Source organism: Myxocyprinus asiaticus, chromosome 26, assembly GCF_019703515.2.
Source record: "Myxocyprinus asiaticus isolate MX2 ecotype Aquarium Trade chromosome 26, UBuf_Myxa_2, whole genome shotgun sequence".
Taxonomy (NCBI): Eukaryota; Metazoa; Chordata; class Actinopteri; order Cypriniformes; family Catostomidae; genus Myxocyprinus; species Myxocyprinus asiaticus.
This window is the reverse complement of record NC_059369.1, coordinates 17,587,686-17,612,130: the sequence shown is the minus strand read 5'-3', so window position 1 is coordinate 17,612,130 and position 24,445 is coordinate 17,587,686.

Genomic DNA, 24,445 nt, shown 5'->3' with positions numbered 1-24,445 from the left:
ACCTTTACTCTGGACCCATTATTTGTTACATCACCCCAATACCACACAGTAGGACATGAGCTATTGGTAACGGGGACGGTAACTACAAAATGTCAAAAAATCCATCATAACGACCTAACGACTGTTTGACCAATCATCATGGGAGTTACAGGCAATATGTTCAAAAAAAGGACTGCAGAGGTGGAGACATATATTTTGTGTGGGAATTTGACTTTTATATGAACATGTTTAAGACGCATGTCAAGAGAATGTGACATGTCCTGTTATGGCCAGAAGCTCACAGATAAACACTGAGCTCCAGATCGTTGATCTCTGAATCTATAACATCTACAACATTGTCCAGACACCTGACCCAAGGTCAGCCTAGTTCAGTCTAATAGCACATAAAAAACATAATTCAGTGATCCTAATGGACGTCACCAATTTTTACCACTAAAAACATTTAATAAATAAGAAGATAGAGTTACAAAGAGATAGACAAGAGCTGAGGTTCTCAACTGGTTTTGTTTTACGGCCGAGATTGTACATTGGTCATCAAGTGGCGACACAACACAGTACTAAATATAACAAAGTTAATGTAGTCTGGGTTGTATTTCCTTTTCCACAGTTTTGTTCCTGTTTTTTTGAGGATGAGGGCATGTCATGCATTCTGCCCATGTTGGCCTCTGGCTAATTTGGCTAGTTTTTACCAAGTGAAAGTGGAATTTGCACCAAAATACTGCAGAGTTGATTTGATGTATGATCTTTAATGCCGATAACAAAAGATCTGGGAAGTGTTTTGTCCTCCTTTTAAAAGTTGATGATCCCATTTACTTTGCTATACCAACAATGTAATTATATGGTACAGCATTTTGCAATTAGCATTGTTTTTCCCAGCGACCCTTTTTTGGGTCATGACCCACCAGCTGACCCACCACTTATCTAGAGGAAACCAAATTCTTCCCTTTTAGGCTCAAAGGTCAGGTGTCCATTACCACCCAACACCTTTTTCCTCATCAGAGTTCTATTTGTCATTTCCATTTTGTCTCCCATCAAAATTTTGAACGCCTGTATGAAAACTGTAATCTTTCTTGCTCAAAGGAAAAAGAAGTGAGACTAAAACGATAATGAAAAACTCTCTTTAATCCATTCATATTCAACCCCACGATCACCTACACCCACATGCAAATAGAAAGATTTGTGAATATATCATAAAAGGAGGTAGATAAAAGGAGGGGTTATGATGCGTACTGCCACCTCAGGTGTCATCATCTCTCACCCCCCACAGGGGAGCAGTCAGACTCCCTCTCTCTCCCTTTCTTCTGTCCGGTTGTGAAAAATGAGGCAAGGAATTGTTGTGACGTTCAGAGGTATTGCTTTCTCAAGAAAATGTTGCAGGATTGTTGCGCTATATCTATTTATCAAACGATCTGGTAGGAAAAGTCATTATGGGTGCTGTGGATTTGTCTAAAACGCATATGTTGGTAGGTAAGGGGGAAAAACTTTCCAGCATCTCGGATCTTTGGGGAAGAAATTAAGAGGGAGTGAGTGGGGGACTTGAATTTTTAAGGGAAAAATTAAGAACTAAAAATGAAACATATGAGATTGATTACAATTTCAATACAATAGCAAAACAGTTAAAGATAACATACAGCATCTCCTCTTCGGGAGTGTTTTGTGTGAATAACCAAGGAATAACTCTACTGATTAAAAATTGCACACCTGAGCACACTATGTCTACCAGATTTAAAAAGTTCCTGATGAAAACTCAAGCAAGTCTTTGTTCTATCTTAGCAGCAAATCAACAGTTTAGTGTACTCAAAGGGCCCTTGCTATATCTAAAACTGTGATGAGAACAAGCTCTGAGGCATTAACTGTATCCGTTGCACTGGTCATGGGATCCTTATTCTACACCTCTCCTGGAATTAAATAGGAGTATATCACCGGAAAATATTCTTCAATGGAAACAATCCACTCCTCCTAAAGAGGAATGAGCTTAGAGAGAAGTAGTAGCTGGGTAGCAGGGCCAAACTGAATAACAGTTATGAAAAATGACCAAGAAAGAGGCAGAGGTGGGGCCTGGGTAGCTCAGTGGTAAAAGATGCTGGCTACCACTCCTGGAGTTCGCTAGTTCGAATCCCAGGGCGTGCTGAGTGACTCCAGCCAGGTCTCCTAAGCAACCAAATTGGACGGTTGCTAGGGAGGGTAGAGTCACATGTGGTAACCTCCTCGTGGTCGCTATAATGTGGTTCGTTCTCGGTGGGGCGTGTGGTGAGTTGAGCGTGATTGCCACGGTGGATGGCGTGAAGCCTCCACACGCGCTATGTTTCCGTGGCAATGCGCTCAACAAGCCATGTGATAAGATGCGTGGGTTGACAGTCTCAGATGCGGAGGCAGCTGGGATTCGTCCTCTGCCACCCGGACTAAGGCGAGTCATTACGCAACCACGAGGACTTAAAAAGCACATCGGAAATTGGGCATTCCAAATTGGGAGAAAAAGGAAAAAAAAAAAAAAAGAGAAAGAGGCAGAGAATGATAATGTAATATAATAAAAGTAGAAAAACAAAACTGAGGGAAGTAAATGAAGAGTTTACAAGACCGTAAAGTGATGTCCATGAGAGAAAAAGAGGTCAGGGTAGAATCAACCTCAAAGAGAGGTTTATAAAATGTCATTATTTCAAGCTATAGTTTGTGTACTTACTGTATATATTGCCTTCTAAGAGCTGAAGTCAATGCATTATTGATACAAGCATGCAGCATCCATTCCAAACATCTATATGCTTTTCCTTTTAATGGTTATCCTTTTGTGTATATGTCTGAGAGAGAGTACTTGAATATATCATGTCAAGGGTTCAATTCTCATAAAACACACATTCTGATTTAAACAATACCTTGAAAAAGTTGCTTTGGATAAAAGTGTCTGTCAAATACATTTATGTAAATGCCACCACCTGTGCTCAACTGCATCTCACCTTTCTTTACTGTACATAACTCCCAAACAAAACCCAAGGTCTGTTTTCATTGCATTACAACACCGATTAACATCCTCTTTAACATCATTTAACCGGTTTTGCTCTGTCTTCATATTAATTGATAACAACAATTGAATCAGTTTGATTTGCTTACATAATGGCTTTCCATCCATTCTGCTCATTGTGTAGAATAGTAAATTGAAATGAGCTGAGGTAATTGAAATATAGATAATAAAGTCAATGCTCAGGTGGAGAAATACCACCAGTCTCCTGAGAGAGCTGAACCATAACTAAACAACTAAATGAAAATGTCTATCTGCATGTTGCCCAATTATTTAAACTGATTAAATACCTTTGCTGGAACAAAAACAAGGCCACATAGGAGACACAAGCAATGTGGGAAAATGCAGTAACTATGACTAGAGAATGGACTTGCATCTTATGAAGACCAGTCTTGCCAATCTACTTTGGAGGAACAAACTTGAAAGGTCAGGAGGACAGAAAACGCATCTATTGCGAGCTCTGAGATGTGAAGCGATCTTCCTGTTGTGCAATTGACCATACCAGCACATTTGTAGCCAGTGAGAGAACAAATGGCATTATCACACACCAGTGACAGCATTATTATAATCACACCAGTGAGGATTTGCAGTACTAGTGACACATTAAAAGAATAAATTCTGTAAACATTTCCTCCATGTGTTTAATACTTTATTAAAATCATGCCAAACAGAACAACAGTGACTCTCACGAGCCGTCAGACTTTCACAAGCGTACAGCGGAAACCTCTTGAGTGAAAATGACAATAAATGTCTTTGTCTGCCACTGTAGTTCCAGGTTCTTGCCCACAAGTCACCATCCGATACATCCTTGATATTGGCCTGATCAAGAACACATCCGAGTAATTTTCTGCATCCTTGGTAATTGCGTTCTTGAGTAGGAATTGAACTTTGGCAGTGGATGATGACATCAGACAAGTTCAAGAGAACATTTGAACATAAAAGAACGAACATTGAGAAACAGCCATTGACTTCAAAGTTACTTGGTTTTAGTGTAAATTTTGTAGTTAATGAAATTTCACACTCTGTATTCTCTGAATCTAAGCATAGTTGAGCCAAACCAGTCTGTCACAGGACAGATCATAGTCTAAGAGACCCAATTTTGGTAATGACTCAAGTTTGAAAATGTATACAGTAGTTACTGTGCGTTACAACAATGCTGAAACTGAGAAAGTGGCTTTTGATTGTCAAGCCAAATGTCTTGTACATACACACAATATAATGCAGTGATTAGATATGTACATAAAGTCTTATTTGTGCCTAACATCCATATCAAATGATTTGATGCTTGACACTTCAGACTGCCTTTGTATTACATCAAACAACTGTAAGAACTGCTGTTTGCCCTTGTTTTAGTGTGGATTTAGTTTTGTTTTTATTTTTCTGAATCTGAGCATAGTTAGTCCAAACCTGTTTGTCAGTGGACAAAACATGGACAGAAAACCTGATTTCCATTATGACTCACATTTGACAAAATGTGTAGTTAGACTGTTTAGCTTTTGCATGGCAATATTCATGTTCGTAGTACAATACATAGTACTTCTACCCCTGACTATCCCCAGGATGCCCACCAAATTAACATATGCCAGCTGGATGGAATCCATACGCTCATTTGCACAAGCTTCTGGCTGCATGCTCCTCTGAGGATGCAGTTTCACATAATGGACACTAGGTGAGGCAAAAGTTTCCTTCTCAGCAGGTCCAGGATAGTGTGTTCAGAGGAGTGGACCTCCCACTCTAGCCAGGCAAGAAGCTTTTGTCCTTGGGAGTGAGCAGGTGATGCACTACCAGAGATGTGGAGGCAGCCCAGGGGAAGCTCCCATGTGCCAGCACTGCTGGAGCAGATTGATGGTCCCTTCATCTTATGCTTTATTACATCATGTATCGGTACTCTCTTTATTATGTCTCTGCATTTTTTCCAAAGCAAAAAGCATTTATCTCTAATGGATCTAACATTTTTTCCCCCTATGATTTATTTATTCATTTATTTTTAGGTATCCTCATTAAAGCAAAAGTAAAGCTATTGTCAAACATGTAAAGTGAAAGTTTTACTTGCTGGGAATGAACTCCGTCAAAACCTATAGGAAACACTAATCACAAAGGAGATCTTAAGTATCTCCTGGACAGCAATTAAAATATTAAAATTAAATGGGTATTTTGAAGTCTGCTGCTTCTCAGATTTTTCTCCTGAGAAAAAGATTCCAGTACTTTAAAGTCTGTCCTCCAGAAGGGATCTTTACAATGTCATAAACAATGCCATTTTCTTCCAAGACCAAATTATCTGAGCTATCCACTTTATTTGTGTAGTATACTCTATTTTTATTTTTCCTAATGAGTTTTAGAAGAAACTTCTGAGACGAAGATACTTAAATGAGACATAACTGAGATGCCATTAATCTTCTGAACTGTAAAAGAACAACCTCTAAGTAATAAAGGTGTCCTACAGGATGCCATACACTCACAGGCCTGTAAATCCCCCTTGATCTTGTGTACATTCTATAAGAGCTGCCCTGGAGCAAAATGTACAGTGTGATTCACTAATAAAAATGCTTTTTCACGCCACTGTGAAGAATTTTAAACTCTTTTATACATTAATGCAAATGTTTTCATTACAATTTGAGTAAAAGGTAGTTGTGTAGAAGGTGTTTGTTTCCTCCGTTAAGAATAATGTGCATTTACTTTTAAATTGTAGCATAATTAGATTTAATTTAGCATGTTATATGCAACCTGAAGGTAACTTGTCCCAACTGTAATCTGATTTTTATAAAGATGTATAAAATACATTTGATGACATTCTTAATCAAGTTTTTTGTCCTCTAATCTAAAACACAAAACCAAATATTCCACGTAATTATGTATTTTCACAATTAAGTTTACACATGCATAAATATTGACAGACAAATCCTTATCCCAGTAAAATTTATTTATCTGAAAAACGAAAAAAAAAAAAAAAAAAAAACGAATTCATTGACTTCTTCTATGAACTACATACCATACAGGCATATTAATAAATCCATATTTAGATACCATGTATTTTTCTAAAAAACGTTCTTATTTAATTTTTTTTTTTTCATGGGGGGATGCGACATCGCCGATTTTAGGAGAAGGGTATAGCTACCGGCATTGCTCCAAAGAGGGGCGGACGCTCCAAACCGCCATTGAAGATATAGGGAGCCCCAAACCGAACCCTTTCCCTAACCTTAACCGTGAGTGGAAGTGACGCCCCCTTTTGGAGTTGGCGCAACACCCTTTTGGAGTAACCCCAACCCTTTTGGAGTAACCCCGCACTCTTTTGGAGATTTCGGCCCCGTTTGGAGGTCTCCGGCCTGCAGCTATACCTACTTGGATTTTAGGGTTCCCCCACCTCCGAAATCCCAATTTAACCCCTGTGCGTGACCTAATCTAAAGTGAGAACTAAATATGCCTAACTAAACATTTATTAACATGGTTCAACAGTAAGTATGGCCAGCTGGCCCAGGGCCAGTGTGAGAGTTTTGCCCTTTTGGGCCAGTACTGCGTTGTCACTAAATATTCTGTTGATCTTGTAAATGTGTTGTACATGTGTCCTAGTCTGATTATTAAACTACAGCAGCCTGCAATTCCATTTAAGAAATATCCAGTTCTCTTGTGTTGCATGCTTCAAAGTGATGTATGAAGGTGTTGACCTGCTAAAAACATCACATTATGACTTCAGTAATCTGTCTATTAGATTACAGAAAGCGAAACACTCGTTTAATGCAAAGCGTGCAGCACATTCCAGACAATATATTTAATGAAACTGCAGCCTCTTACGGTGTAACAATCAAATGACCATGTAGCAAACTGCTTATCAAGTTTGGAACTTCCTTCAAACAGACACTGAAACTGACACAGTGATCCATCAAAATAAAAGTTTGGCTTAAATGGACATGTGAAATTGAAGAAATTATGACAAAAATATATTACTACTGCATAGCAAAAAGTTAATATTCATTTTAATTATTATTATTATGATAAATATTATCATTATTACTATTATACCAGGAATAATTATATTTTAGCAAATTTCACAAGCAAGTGTGCTGTTGTACTGAATGTATTGTAAGTTTTTAATTTATACAGTCATTCTCTGTTGTGCTCACATCATTTGATAAAAAAAAATAATAATATTGTTTTAGATTCTGCTGTGAAGATGTTATTGAAGCACTTTCAATAACATTTGATAAAATAATTTTTATGAATGAATTTGATTAGTTATATTTGTTTTTAGTTATTTTTTTTATTTTCTCCCCTTTTCTCCCAAATTTGGAATGCCCAGTTCCCAGTGCGCTCTAAGTCCTCGTTGTGGCGTAGTGACTCGCCTCAATCCAGGTGGAAGAGGATGAATCTCAGTTGCCTCCACGTCTGAGACCAACAATCCGTGCATCTTATCACATGGCTTGTTGAGTGCGTTACTGCGGAGACATAGCGCGTGTGGAGGCTTCAAGCTATTCTCTGCGGCATCCACGCACAACTCACCACGTGCCCCACCGAGAGCGAGAACCATATTATAGTGACCACGAGGAGGTTACCCGATGTGACTCTACCCTCCCTAGCAACTGGGCCAATTTGGTTGCTTAGGAGACCTGGCTGGAGTCACTCAGCACGCCCTGGTTTCAAACTCGCGACTCCAGGGGTGGTAGTCAGCGTCTTTACCCGCTGAGCTACCAAGGCCCCGCAATTAGTCATATTTTTAATAAAAAAATATGTAATCTTTTAAACATGGAATTCACAAAAAATTAAAAGGAAAACAGAATTTGGGAAAACAAAGCAGAATTAGGGGAAAAAAAATATGTCATTGGGTCCTATTTTTTATGCCTTGCAAACTTAAACATTTGCATTTTCTTTGAAATAATAAAAGTTACTGATGTATTGAATATCTAATTTTGCTCATTGAAACTTGTCATCAAAGTGATTTGGATAAAAATTACTTTCTATGAGAGACATATGTGTCTTCCTGAAGGAGGGCGCCTCCCGACCTGAATCCTGAAAGCTGCATTCTTCGTTGATCTGCATTCAGATCTTAGAAAGTTTTTGTTATACTGCAGACATTTGTATATAAAATACTGTGTTTACTAAAAGGAATGGTACCTGTGATACAAATGCGCCCCTGCAATCTCTGGAAAATGATTACATAAAATGCCCTATTCAGTAACCACAAACTAATGACAAATTAAATTCAGTTAGGAAACTCTGTGGCACAGGCTGATAGGTCACCCCGGCACACCTTGCTACGTTAACCAATCAGAACTAGGGATGCACCGATACCACTTTTTCTCTTCCGATCCAATTCCGATATCGGAAATCTCAGTATCGGCCGATACCGATCCCAAGCCGATACCAGTGTTGTTGTTTTATTTTTTTCCATAATCAGTTTAGAATATCTTTACATTATTGTGTGGAACTAATTGGGAGTACTCTTTAATATGTAAAGAAACACAAACCTCTAACTACACATTATTTCAATATAAACGTATAGCTTATTAAGAAACACTTTATTATTAACAAGTATACTGGATAATGTAGCAGAAAAATTAACAGTAATTCCAGTCTTCAAGTCTTCAGTAGAAAAGAAACCAGTGTTTTATTTTTGCCTTTTTCTCTCTCTCTTTTTTTTTTTTCAAAAATGTTTCAACTTGCATCTAGACTTTAAAGGATTCAGATCTCTTTTTTGCTCAATTAATTGTAAGACATCAGTCCATTTTTCATTCACACAGTTATTTTTTGGAACCCATTCAGCTTAAATATTGTTATAAATTGTAAACAAATACTAATGATGACAATAATAATAATAATAATAATAAATTGTTATTAATATTATTATTATTACATTTTTAATACAACAGTAATATATTTAAATTGTGCACTTTTTAAACCCTCACGCTTTTATTTTGACATTCTAAACTCTCCAGGAAATCCTGTATGTGTCTGTTTGTAGGCAAGTTCACAGTAGTTTAATTAGCTTCTTATTCAAATTCTAGTAAAATGCACCTCCGGTGCCATTCTAAATGCATATTATAAGTGAACCGAATTATTGAGCATCTGCATCTGTTCTTGAGTAGCGCTCAAATATTGCACACCGCTGTGAAGGCTAAAAATAGCCATGAGTGCATCACCAGCCTGTGCGTGAGTTTGTGTCAACAGAGCAGCACCACTCACTAACACGCTGGCGCTGTGCATACTATATATTTACTTATTAAACACAGCCTTTTGTGATTCACAGAGCTATCGCACGTCTTCAAGTGGCTTTGAATAAAATGCACGAGTCATATGTACTGCTTTAATGGTGTTTTTATGGTTCTTTTATCACATTTTTGGAACTTGACAGTAACGAACATGACTAACACACAGTATCGGATTTGGATCGGGCTCGTTAGACCGATACCCATCTGTCTAAAAGCTTCAGTATCGAAGCCGATACCAATCCAGGTATTGGATCAGTGCATCCCTAATCAGAACCCCTTTTTTCCTCATCAGATTAAATATAACCCACCTACACATCGTAGCGGCACGACTGCAGCAGCATGGTAACATGCAGAATTTCTCCCTCCACCTCCCTAGCACCACTTGTCTAGATCTGCTCTACGGGGGGGATTTTATGTTTGTCCAGTAGAGGCAGCATGCTTCTCTGTCAGCAGCAGCAGTAGTGCACGGGTTCTGTGCAACAGCAGCAGCACATTTACTGCTGCATGCGTAGAGCAGATCTAGTCCGCCAAGACCAAGCCCATACCATGTCATATATATATAGAATAAAAAATATATGTTATTACTACTCCGAGAGTTGTCCTAACTGAACTGTTATTGTTCCATCCAACCCAGCGCTGAGAAAAGTAACATGTATGGTGTGATAACGTCGCTTGTACACTTCAGAAGCATAGTAAGGAAATTTTCACTAATGAAGTTTAATAGGCACTAAATTGGCAAAATATCATTCAAGTCAATAATACAACGTTACATGGACCTTCCTATTTCTGTTTTTTTTTTTTTTTTTTTTTGCCATTTCATCACTGTCATGTGACTGTGGTAACGTGCTGGCTGTTTCCTGAGCATGCACACAGACTGTAGCGGATTTTTGGACTTTCCTTCTGGAATCGGATTGCATTTAATGAAATATTTATAGTAGGTCCACTGGCGAAACTGAATTAAACAGTAGTTTTAATTGGCAATAATGAGAACAAGTCTGCTCATAAAACTTAATAGGATGGAACATGCAATTAGAGGATCTCTTTTAATAAAATGTGGATTTTCCTCTCTCACTATTATTCCTGTACTTTTGTGTTGTGTCTGTGCTTTTTTTTTTTTTTTTAAGCTGTTTTTTTTTTTTTTTGTCTGTTTTGAGCCTTTGTGATTGAGATGCTGCGGAGATGGTTATTTCAGGGCCAAGTTTTCAGAGTAATGGGATCATTAATAAATGTTTAATTAGGCATATACAGTTCTCACTTTAGATTAGGTCACGCAAAATGCTTAGTTAGCAATTAGTCAGTGCTTTATTACAACCTATATATTGAGTAATAATAATTGCTTTAATAGTAAGTGTTACTAAAACAGAAACAAATACATTAATTATGTTTAAATATAAATCTAATTAATTACATATATAATTTCTTTATCTAATATGAATTCATGCCTTGTTCATGATAAAACATTATCAAACTGCCTATAAATGAACTTATTAAGCAATAATAAATCATTTGCTACAGTGAATATAAACAAATAAATAAATAATAAAAAAAACTATTTGTATGTTAGCTTTTTAATGTAGGAACAATAGTTTATAAATGATCAATTGATTATAAACTAATGCTTTACAAATAGTTTATACCATTTAGTTATTATAAAGTGTTACCGACACACTACATATCATCATACATATTTCAATAGCTCTCTTGTACATAAACATTAGAATCAAAGTCACTCCAATGTTGCTGTTCTTATGGTTATAGAATAATATTTCCCATTAATATCACAGGAAATCTTGCTAAATGTTTCTCAATGCAACAGTAACACTTTACAATACAGTAAGGTTCCATTTGTTAACATTAGTTAACAACATTAGTTAACATTAGGGAACTTGTCATTAATGTTTTACAACATGTATTCTGTATAAATGTATGACTACTGCCATCTTGCTTTAAATATTATTGTGTAAGGCATTAAATTGCACAAAAATAGTGAACCCCTTGTTTCTCTTCAGTTTGGGGAATGTAAAATGAGGGATCCATTTGATTATATTAGTGTCAAATAACAACAGCAAAATGTCTGCTAAAAGTGCAGATTTTACTGTTAATGGAGGACTTCAATTTAGGTGGCAGCAGATCATTTACAAATATATTAGCTGCCGCTCAGAAATAAACTGAAGTCATTTGAAAACCATCAAAAAAAAAAAAAAAAGAAAAAAAAAAGAAAAAAAAAAAAAGGCCTTGGTAATATTTTAATTGCATTTTAAATAACTTGCTCTTCCAAAAAAATTTCAAACACTCCCCTACAACAACCTGACTGTTCTGAGCTGAGACCACAACTTAAACCCAGCATAGCAAACACAAACACAGTTTCCCTCCCAACATCCTGTTCCCTGTCCTCAAACTAACAAGGTTGTAGGTTGTTTGTCTTCTTAATCAAAAATGTAATAACTTGCTGCTCTGCTCTGCCTCTGAAACAGCTTTCCTTTTCGGACTTTATTAATCCCTCTTATTTTTCAGCTTCTACCCTCCAACCACCTGACTCCATTCTGGCATGTAACGTTCACTTTACATAATCACATAACAGAATCAGGAGATTTGCAATTACAGAAATGTATGTTTTAGGTTGACTTCAAGGTCAGAGACATACTTTTTGTAAGTATGCGAACGCAGACCCAAGGACTTGGCCAATGCATTGCCAATACCCGGCCAATTATACTGTGGCGATAATAAACCACAGTACTCAAAGGGCAATAGACAGTGTTGGGTTGATTACTTCTGACATGTAATCCGATACTGATTACAAATTACATGACTTAAATTGTAATCACTGAAATAATCTGTTACTAATCACAATTTTAGTCATGTAATTTTTTTTATTACTTTTGGGTTACTTATTGCATATATTCCTAGCTTTAGACTGTCAACCTCAAATGGCCTACCAGAGGTGACCTTCAGAAATGGATGAGATAATCTCTAGCCAAAATCTAAAACAAAAATTCTGTTCTCTAAACTAAAATTGTGCTCTCTTAAGCGTTTTCCCAAAATTCAGGGGAAGTTCCAAGTAGATGCGAAAGCTCAGCACAGGCTCTGTCCTGACGTAATTTGCAGGCACTGATTCATCAATCGAAGCAAGTGGCCTCATGGTCACTGAGCTGCAGGACATGACCTGATTACCATAAACTATTGTTATAGTGAAGGATAAATTAGTCTGATAACTATAAAGCAATCTTATTAGTCATGATAAATGACTCTGCCCTGTGTCAATTAAATGTCTACTCAACTGATTTGCCCTCTGGGCCCATAGCAAATACATAATCTTGTATTGTGGATAAACACATACACAGACATAATAGAGGCACATAAATGTTGCAAATCCAAACAGCCATAAACAAAATGAAACGTCATCTTTCCACTTTCAGCTTTTCAATAGGATCCCCATCTGCATCATTTCATCAGAGAAGAAAAATAAGCAGTTGGACACAATCAAGTAAAAGTTCATTTTCTCAAACCATACTGCTGAAAGTAAATGTGTTCAGAGACTGCAGTGACTTTCATTAAAGATGCACTGACGTTGTTACAGCCTGATCTCACATAAAATTCGGCAAGTGTGTGTCAATTGTTCTTTAGCCGAAATCGGTATACATTGACCGAATTTGAAAACACTGTCTCCAGAGGCTAACGCGGTAAGTGTTTCAGAACATATAAACAAGTGTGACATCCATTTATATCCAGGAGAGGTCACCAGAAGTCAGTTGTAAAAAGAATTGTTTTCAGCTGAACAGGTTGTAAAACAGTGAAGAGAAATTATTATTTTATTTAATCTACCCCCCAACCAAACGCAAATCTAATCATAACCATTAGTAGAGACAAAATGCAGTGTTAGGGATAAAAATGCAACCTCCTTATCACGCTCGTGATTGTTTACACAAACGTGATTACTTCCTCGTTTAAATGGAGATTGAACTGTGGTCTCCCATGCAACTGACGCAACGCACTAACAGTCATGCCACGAGGGAAAGTATTTGCTCTTGAGCCATTCCAAATATGTCCGATGGGATATAGGGCATGCCAGTGAGTCGGCATACTGTTGCCGATCCTAGGGTACCGGAACTTCCAGAGACAGCATGCCGAATTCCCGTTTGATCATGTTGGGTGTTATCCATTTTTGCCCACTTGCCGAAAGCCATTTTTCAGGTAATGTGACAGCTTAAACATGGAATTAAGGATAACACACTGTGGTTACACAAACACTCCCACTTTATTCTATAAGGGCACTTACACTCTAGACAAAGCCCTGACCAAGTGTTTGACACAAAGGAATGCCTAAAGTCCATTCTGAGGTTGTGGAAAAAGCCTAAATAAAATAGGTATACAGGTATACATTGGATTTCTGAAAGTACATCAGGGCTCGCCTTTCTAAAATACCGATTGGACAACGGATGTCTTAGGGTACATTTACACGACAACGATGTACTAAAAACGGAAAAGTTTTTCCTTTGTGTTTTTGAAAAGTGTAGCGTACAGATGACAACGTTTTTAAAATGATCCCCGTTCACACGGATCCGCAAAAATGACTAAAAAGCTGTATTATGCATGCCAGGCCAGTAGTTGACGATGTCACTTTGTAAGAAACACTACGCGCCTGCGCACATAAGCATTCTTCCACAGAGCGGTGAATACAAACAATGAAGATGGCGAAAGCATCGAGCAATTTTGTCTGGACGGACGATGAGGTTGCTTTATTACTACAATTACTTTGCTGGAGAAGCGTCAATAAACTCAAAATCTTGAGCAGCACAAACACAGTCCTGTAGTCCACCACTGTAGTTTTGAATGTCACGCACGTTGTTTTGAAGTACTCGCGCACATGCCTATAGACTGAACTCTCAAGATGATTCAATAAACTCTGCTCATTTTTACCATCACTTCGTCTCCTGCCTTCTTCTGTATTCCCCCTGCTGACTCTTGAAGCTGTTGATGTTGACTGGTTTTGGATATCAAACAGAACTCTGATATATGGATATCTTCTGACGGAGAGAGAGGTCTTGTGTACACTGGATCTAACATGCATTTTCACTGCCTCATGTTTTCATATTCTAAGCATATCATTGAATACTGTACATGGCATCATATCTCTGTCTATAGGCTATATACATAAGCGGTGGGTGAATGAATTGCAAGGTAAAGGTACATCAAATAAAATTAAATAAATAAATAACATTTAAAATACAAATACATTTTCCCCATCTGATCCATACATTAATTTCAAGATTTTCAAATTGCAGGTTCTGCCTACTGTACAATGTTCACACTCCATACAAAACACTCCAAATGAATAAATTGTTGATTATTGTTATTTGCACAGACACCAGTATTCATATTGATAATTATACATCTCAAATTGATGACTATCAATCCATTATTCTTTATATAACACGTAATACGCGTGCGCATGACGTCATCATTCTCACAAATTTGCATTTTTGTATGTTTACACGGAGACGATAACGGCATTGTTTTCAAAAACTTGCACTTTGAAACCCGTTTTCAAAAGTATGCATTTTCAGGCCCCAAAACGCCGTTGTCGTGAAAACGAACAGCCAAAACGCATAAAAAGTGTTCCGTTTTTAGTTGAAAATGTTGTCGTGTAAACGGCCCCTTAGTCAGTGTGCACTGCAGCAGAAGTAAAAAAAATTCTCAACTTTTAGGGTGCTTACACACTACACTGCAAAAAATAAATACATAAATAAAAAATCATATTTTTTCATTTTCATATTCAGTATTTTTTCTTGTTTTCCAGTAAAAATATCTAAACATGCTTAAAAGTAGATGCATTTATTTGAGAAGCAAAATTACATTTTTGAAGATATTAATTTTTCACAAAGTACAAACTTCACTAAATTTTGTTAGATTTCTCTGAAAACAAGAAGATAATATCTTAAATACATTTGCTTCTCAAGTAAATGTATTGTGTAAGTTGATACTGTATATTTTTACTTGAAAACAAGACACACAGTTGTTAAGAAAATATTAAGTTGCAGTGTAAAGAAAGCTCAGACAGATAGGAATTCATAAGCTCCGTTGTGATGGCAAGGAAAGAGCCGTGTCAGTTTTAAATAAACTGAATGCAGTGAATTGGACTTGCGAAAGCACAACTGGACCTGCCTCCAATGCCTATGCTCAAGTAAATCTCAGCAGAACTTTTGGTCGCATGACTACACATCACATTTGCAAACATTCGAGAACCTTTCGTTTTTCTTCTACATCTGTATGATGCACCATCCTCATTAAAATCAGTAGATTTTCAGCGTTCTCTGACACAACATAAACTCTTGTTTTTGTCCAGCTACATCCTTTCAATGCACAATCCACACTGAAATAAAAATATTCACAGTATTCTCTGACACAAAATGAACTCTAGTGAGTAGATACACAAACACAAACACTCAATCACACGCTAAGGTTGAGTGTTGCGATTCTAGTCAAAATGGAGACTAGCTTATCCCTCAAGTGAGTGTTCAATTAGGGCAAGATATGAGCACCAAATGAAACCCAAAAATTCACTCTCTGATGTCCATGCTTTTTCAAAAAAAGTGAGTCTCAAAATGGTCTATTGTTGCAGGTGGCGAAGGACACAACAGAACTGGAATAGGGCCACTGATGTCTCAATGGATGTGTATGTATCAACAAAAGATTTTTTATTTATTTGGATTATATTGTCTGATTCCTGAAAAGGACATAATGACCTTCAACACATAAGCTTTATTATAGTAATATTATTCCTATTCATTCTTAATGCAACATACACATGGGTATGCAATGTTCCACAATTAAGGTCTCAAATGGCAGATAACCTCATGTATAATTATTGTTTGTTGATTGTCTCTTCAAATCAATCCGTTTCAAGAGCCGCCCAATTGAGCTGCCACTCAAGAGACTCATTTTCTACCGATGAGTGCCCATCACACAAAACACCTCTCCAGTCTCCACAACTGTCACTGAGCACAGCACATACAGCCAAGTGTACAGCATCTACAGTATATGGAAATGCAAAAAGTCTAAACTAATGTTGAATATAGCCACAGCAATGCATCACCACATCCAGAGCCTGTTTAAACTGCTTAAAAAGTAAACCCTCCAGCGTGACACTAGATTTGAAAATTGAATGTGCAGCAAAAGAGTCTTTGGTTATCGCTTTGATTCCTTATGTATTAATGCACACACTCTGTCTTGATTCATTAGCCATAGCTCTAATTCAACTATTTAGCAATTTGAAACTGAAAAATTATATGGTGACGGATGAGAGCTATGGTCTCGCACAACAGTCAGAACCGCAGTGTAGATGACATCAACCGACCCTATTAGTCTGTCAAATGTGACTAATTCATTTCTGAGTCAGTGCAATCTTTCACTGAATGCATTTATAGCATCACTCTACTGATTCAGGCAAGAATGCATTCAAAGGCTGATTTAGAGAGAATAAGTGGCTCAATGAACAATTTCAACTCTGTGAAAGTCTTCCAACAGAGAATTATTATGCGCCTGAGCGCCCGTTAACGAGATGACACAGCTCACGAACATCTGTCTCCCATCACACAACCCAGACATGAAACATTTTATATATATATATATATATATATATATATATATATATATATATATATATATATATATATATATATATATATGGGAGGAAACACACTGCGCACCAGTGCGTGCCATCAACAATCAGCTCACCTGGATACCATACACCTGAGAGCGATTAAGAGAAAGGGAGAAAAGAGTAAAAGACAACACACACACACTCTACATACACACAAACAATATGGCCGAGAAAGCCATCAAAATGGGGGACATGGAAAAGAGCGCAAGCTGTGGAAAAACTGCCGACATTAAACGACACTGATAAGAGCCGAAACAAACATTTATCATAACATTCAAAATAACACATTCCAGCGCAGGATCGCCAGTCGAAACAAACACAGATGAAATAGAAACTCCTACTCAAGAACTGGAGATGTTTCATCTGGATTCTACACAAACTTGACGAAAGCTATTTTAAAAAGTGGTGAGGACATGTCCCACCCGTCTCAACACATAACTGTCAACGATGTATCTAATATTGTATGTATCATTCAGTGAATACTTGGAAACAACTGAGAAATTCATCTTTTACATCTATTTTTTTCCACGTATTTGTCCATGTGGTCATTGTTGTTGAAGAACTAAGCTCATCAACTCGTGAGAGCCAAAACACTGTACATGCGCTGCAATAGTAGGTAGGCGATTGGACGATGTTGTGATTGGCCGCCGCAGCTGCTGTAAACAATCACGGGTTTGGTTGCTGCTGTAATCAATCATGCTAAGGTCTGTAGTCATTTGTGTGTTCGGTGAGAGTTTAGGCAGTTTGACATGAATAAACCCCTACACAATGTCAACATCAACTACAGTATACTTACATTTATTTTTTAATACATTTGGATACTTATGTTGGGGTGGCAGATGGGGTGGAAATGCTTTTTCTTACGGTGGCATTTGCCACCCTATGCCACGCCGGTAGATCCGCCCCTGTGCCCCCTCACATTGACAGTACTGTGTTGATGACGAAATCTGTGTCTTGTGCACTGTGCGCAAAAGAGTAAGGTTAGCCCACAAGTTAGTTAAAGTGCATATTTGAACTTGCCGCTAAATAGACACTTGTGAGTCACATTGATTTTATGAGAAAATGTTAGCAACAGTATGCTGCTTGTGCTTGAGCAATTGTTAGTGTCAGTATCAGATGTACAGTAACACTGGCAAAACATGACAAGTACTGTCATTATCATTTTTTCTGTAGATTTACATGTCACAAATATATAACAATAAACTTTATTGTTTAACACACAGTAATTAGGGATGAATTAAGGTCTTTACATCTGTGTCGCACTCAGAACAGTAACGGCAGCTCGCTTGGCAGCCCAAGTAGTCATAAGCCACAGCTTCCACTGTTAGTGCAGGGTCAGCATCCAGCACCCAGAATGTCTTGCTTGTCCTGGATTTAAGGGGTCAATCCTACAGCTCTCTTATTCAGCAGCCAACAATCTCTGACATCTGCAGTCTCTGATCAGCAAATCAGGGGTTCAAGGGTTTATGACCAACACCAGGTCCAAGTTCTAGTTTATGACCAACTTTCAGCACTAAATTGAGAGTTATGGAGCTCAGCATCTAGCCCAGCTGTTCGCTGGATATTTCTCTCCGCTGTGATTATTTACTCTTCCACTAATAGGTAAACAGATGGAGGCATGGGGAGAGATAAAGGGCGAACAGAGACACACAGAGAGAGAGAGGAGAGAGACAAGTTCCCTATCTCTCACTCACTCGATGTTGTGTCGATGTAGTGACACTAGGGGTCACTCTTGGGAGCCCCAAACACCTCTGCTTTTTGAAAAAAGGCCAATGGGAATTGGCGAGTGGAATTTGCATGCCACTCCCCCCGGACATACAGGTATAACAGGAGCTAGTATGCAACCACTCATTCAGGTTTTGTGCTGAGGAGCCGAGACAAGGTCCCGACCATTTCAGCAGGTAGTTCAGTGTTGTGGCAAGAGGAACACAACGTCTCATTCCCTCCATCAGGGAACGGAGGTTACGAAAGTAACCAGGACGTTCCCTATCTCTCACTCACTCGACGTTGTGTTGATGTAGTGACACAAGGGTCCCTATACAAAACGTCACAACTAGCTGAACTGTGTTACGTGGACTGGCGGTGCGAGATGGGCAGACCGCTGTGTGCCTCGTAGCCAACGCACCAGGCCATCATGTAACCTCCCCCAACGCTGTTATGAGCTTCGAACGGTCCTTCGGGAACAAGTCGACTGCCCAACAAATAGGGACAGGCTAGCCCAGCCGTGGCCTCTTTTCCTCTTTTTTCTCCCCAAAAAGAGTGGAACTTGTTAACCGACTGGGGGCCATAAACGTGTACATCGGAGGGCGTCACTCCCAAGGGGAAGACACCACAGAGACCATACCCTGTCCAGAGAAGGGGGGGGGGGGTATTTTGAGTGGAAATACGTCACATGGTCTTACCGAGTCTTGTCGGAATTATGTCATGTGGAGAAGTCACATGGTAGGTCCTACCCGAGGGGGGAGGAGTTTCTAAAAACATGGTGACCGGGGGCAGAGGGGCCTCTGCCCAAGGAAGACGTAGTTTACCGACAGGGAAATGATTTAGCGGAAGATATCACATGGGGTCACCTACGGGGAACCAGCACATGTGGAGCACCTACCCCAGTATAGGGTCTAATTAGCACAAGTACTGGGCCAGCAGTGAGTTTCTCCGTAAACTCGTCTGCCACAGGGCTAAGGAGGAAAGTCATCCAGGGATCACAGCTTGTGAACACGACTGGGAGTCAAAAGCACACGTCTTCACCTCAAGGGAGGGGAAAGGCGCTATGCGCAAGCGGTACAACCGGCCAGCTGTCCCAGAACTTACCTGCTCATACCTGACAAAACACAGGACAAAACTGGCTCAACCCGGTGATTGTAAAACCTCGCAAAGGTGTTGGGTGTTGCCCAGCCTGCTGCTCTGCAGATGTCTGCCAAAGAGGCGCCACTGGTCAGGGCCCAGGAGGCCGCTACACTCCTAGTAGAGTGGGCTCATAACCCCACAGGGGGCGGCACGTCCTGAGCGTGATATGCCATCACGATGGCGTCAACGACCCAGTGGGCGATCCTCTGTTTGGAGACAGCGCTTCCTTTCCGCTGTCCACCAAAGCAGACAAAGAGCTGCTCAGAGCTTCTAAAGCTCTGTGTGCGATCCAAATAGATGTGTAAAGCACACACCGGACACATCAACGCCAAGGCTGGGTCTGCCTTCTCCTGGGGCAGTGCTTGCAGGTTCACCACCTGATCCCTAAAAGGGGTCGTGGGAACCTTGGGCACATAGCCCGGTCGGGGTCTCAGGATCACGTGAGAGTAACCCGGACCAAACTCCAGGCACAATTCACTAACAGAGAACACCTGCAGGTCCCCTACCCTCTTGATGGAAGTGAGTGCAGTCAGGAGGGCAGTCTTCAAAAAGAGTGCCTTAAGCTCAACTGACTCCAGGGGCTCAAAGGGAGCTCCCCATAGACCCTAAAGGACTACAGAGAGGTCCCACATGGGGATGAGGTATGGCCTGGAGGGATTCAACCTCCTAGCGCCTCTCAGGAACCTGATGATCAAGTCGTGCTTCCCCAAATACTTACCATCCACTGCATCGTGATGTGACGAAATGGCGGCCATATACACCTTCAAGAGAAGCCGCCTCTCCAGCCTCTTTTGCAGGAAGGAAAGCACCGATCAGACTGTGCATCTCTGGGGATCTTCGCGTCGGGAAGAACACCACTTAGCAAACAGACGCCACTTCAAGGCATACAGGCCCCTCATAGAGGGAGCCCTAGCCTGAGTGATCGCGTCTACCTCCCTGAGAAAGAAGGTCCTTCCTCAGGGGAATCCGCCGGGGGTGGGGGGGGTGGGGGCTGTCACAAGGAGCGTGAGGTCCGAGAACCACGTCTGGGTGGGCCAGTAGGGTAACCCAGACCGGTCTACACTCCTGTTGTGACATGCTGAGTACAGCCTGGCAGCCCCACCATTGAGGGTGGTGAGAGCGGAGGGGCTCAGAGGCAGGGTCCAGGCAGTGAAAGGTGCCCGCCACGACCTTGTGAGCTCCTCATGCACCTCCGTGAAGAAAGGGACCAGGACGGGACCAGGGCGGAACCTGTGAGCGGCGCTCCGGGCCCAGGAACCAATCGACAGGCTGCGAGGGTTCAGGGGGGGTGGAAGATTCCACTCCAGCCCGACACACGCAGCTGCCCAGGCAAGCATGGCTGCCAGCTGAGCATCAGGCTGTGACTGGGTGACCACACCTGAAGGTGGGAGCCCAGTCGAGTCCTTTGCTTCAGACTGGACAGCCCGCTCTCCGATTCTGCAATCGAGAGCTCATCCACTTCGCGAGCGCCAAAACAAGATCGCGAACTCGCCCTGAGACGAGCCGTTGGTCTCATCCCAGCAGGGCAAATGAGAATAATGGGGAATGGGAGGTCCATGGGGAGTTACCCGGTGGAGTGGCTTCCATTGGGGTCCCCAAATCGCCCCCAGTGCTAACCGACGCGGCCTTAAACCTGTAGGTAGAAGGACCGAGGCGGGGAGCTGCTGGGGTGGTCTTTCCCTCTAACGAAGGAAAAACCACAACCACAACATTGCCATGGTCACTCTCTCACAGTGAGAACATGACCCGTCCATGAATGCTGTCTCCGCGTGGGCAGCACCCAAGCACGTAAGACAGCGATCACGGCCATCGGAAGTGGAGAGGTAATGACCGCAACCAGGAAATACACATGAAAAAATGCTTTAAAAAAATGCTCTCCGTAAATGCCACTCTTTTAAGAAGGGAAAATATACTCTTTTAGTAGGAAGAATATACTCTTTTAGCTGCTGAAGCACCCAGGGGTATTCTCTGCACTTCACCAGTGCAAGAGGGGGAGAGGCCACTGTAATGTGCCGTAAATCCAACTGCTTTTCGAGGTGAATGGAACGGCAGAGGATTCAGCTTGCAGAACACAACCGCTCAGCTCCTCAGAGTAAATCTGAATGAGTGGTTGAATACCAGCTCCTTTTATACCCGTATGTCCAGGGGAGTGGCATGCAAATTCCACTCGCCAATTCCCATTGGCCTTTTTTCAAAAAGCAGAGGTGTTTGGGGCTCCCAAGAATGACCCCTAGTGTCACTACATCGACACAACGTCGAGTGAGTGAGAGATAGGGAACTTGTCTCTCTCCTCTCTCTCTCTGTGTGTCTCTGCTCACCCTTTCCCTCTCCCCACGCCTCCCCTCGTCTCTCCCTCCAGGTTCACAGGAGGTGGGGTGGGCCACCGGCTGACAGAATGGCTGGGAGGGCAGCGTGGGGGGGGGGAGTTAGTCAGACCGGTAGCACCCCGGCCTGAATCGGGCGGGGGAGGAGTGTGATGAGGAGGAGGGCGTGGCTGGGCCATGATGGAGGGGTAGAGCGAGGTTCCCGCCTCATCCTTGCCCATCCGTATACTGTTACAATGTTATTCAATCAAACAGGGAGATAGGGGAGGCGGGAATGTCTTTTCTCCATTCTGAATGGGTGAGCATTTGTGACAGACCTCCAACTGAAGAGAGCGATACCTCAGCAAAAACATTCAGGTGTGACATTCTTGACAAAATTCAAGTGGTTTTTAACCGGCTAGTGAGATGCTGGCTTCAATATACTGTTATGAGAATGTTTCTGGACTGGTGCCAATTAACAGTGTGCGGGGCTGCACGCGCAAATCACACAATGCCGAAAATAGAAACCAAGCAATTGACAGAATGTCCTGTTGCTCATCATGGCTGATTAAGACAAAAACTCTGATTAACATAGAAAAGATATCTTTTATCATGTGTCGTTTGCCGTCAGGTTAGGACACGGTGTGACTGTAGCTGTCTTCAGCCTCCTCTGTCTATCTCTCTCATTTTGATTGAGAACTCTGTTTCAAACAAATGAGGCTGCACATAGAAATGCATCTATTCTCAGACTGCAAGCTCATCTCATCAGACATATTTAGAAAGTTCTGTTCTTTGGTTCGCAGACCTCTTTTTAGATAAATAAAACAAGTTTTCGCTTGAATGCCCCATCTCGTGACAGATACTGCTCTCATGCAGTCTCATGAGAGCAACGGTTGGTCAACAGTTTCATTAAATAGCAGTTTCTCACCAAACATTAATGAATGCTCTCATAACAACCATATGAGTCTCATGGAATAATTTATTAGACTTCTCAGTTATACTTTTGTGTGCTTTTGTAGCTTGAAAAGTTGGTCACCATAAACTGCCATTGTATGACATCATTGAGCACAACATTTTTCCACAATTTCTCCTTTTGGGTTGAGAAAAAAAAGAAAGTCATATGGGGGTTATAACAACACAGTGGTGAGTAAACAATGCCTGAATTTTCATTTTGAGGAGAACTATCCCTTTAAGCTGATGCTAAAACCCTGGAGACTGGAAAACGAAAACAGACTTTCGTTATGAATTGTACAACATTTCCGTATTCAAGAAAAAGACTGATATGCCCACCTGTGACCACACATCAGTTGAATTCTGTATTAATGTTGCGAGTTGTGACATTACTTTGCAACTATAAACAACTAAACTTGGCATTCTGCCTAACAACACTGCTTAACAAGTTTTTCCTAGTCTTGAATTGGACACATCCTGCTCTGTACTGCTCTTTCACATTACTCCATGCATCTTCATCTCTCTTGTGTGTAAATAAGGTAAAACAGTTCTGCACACTCATTGTCATGCAATATAGTCTATTTCTACTGCAGTATAAACCAAATCTCTAATGGCTGATACATTTCTAACATTGCACTGTATAAAACATCAAACCTTCCAGCCTTAAAATATCAAGCAAATGCATAAACATTCCTGACAGTGACAGCCAATCCATCTGCCTCTCTTGCATTCACTCAGTCACTCGAAGGGTAGATTTAGGACTGCAGGTTGCTGGGGTCCATGGCCCCTGTCAAACAGGCACCCCTCTCTCTTCCAGCCACAGAGGGCAGTATATACTCTCACCTGTCAACCCTTTGTTATTGCTGCATGTGTCAGTCAGGGTGGTGAGCAGTGGAGAGATGAAAAAATGGGGAAATCTACAAGTGAAATGGAGTTCTAGGGCCTGTGAGCTCCATTTCCATTCAACCGTCTTCCCCCAATCTGATTCTCCTTGCTCTCCACGCCCCGGCAGATGCCTATCACTCCAAATCATTCGCGGCACACATTAAAATCTCCCCGCAATTCATTTTACTTTTTATTACTGCCAGAAAAGAGGCGCTGCTGCCTGAATTTATGGTGTTTATTCAAATGTCGGCAAATGCAGGCTGAATTATGGCTGCCTGTGAAAATATCATTTACTGCTAATCTTCCCCCTTCTCCTGTCACATATATTCAATGCTTATGTGTATGTGTCCTATCAGAGCTCCGCTTCAGGTGTTATGGGGTTGTGAGTGTCCAAGGCAGAAGCATTGAAAATGAAGGAGAAATAAACCATTTCTAACCACATGGCAGGACACAAACTGATGACTATGGCTATGTTGGGAATAGCATACTAACATACTACTCTTGCTAATTCTGCAGTATAGAGTGTGAATACACACTGTAAAAATTTAATGATAATCAAAGCAACATTTTGGGCTCCTCGACTGCCACA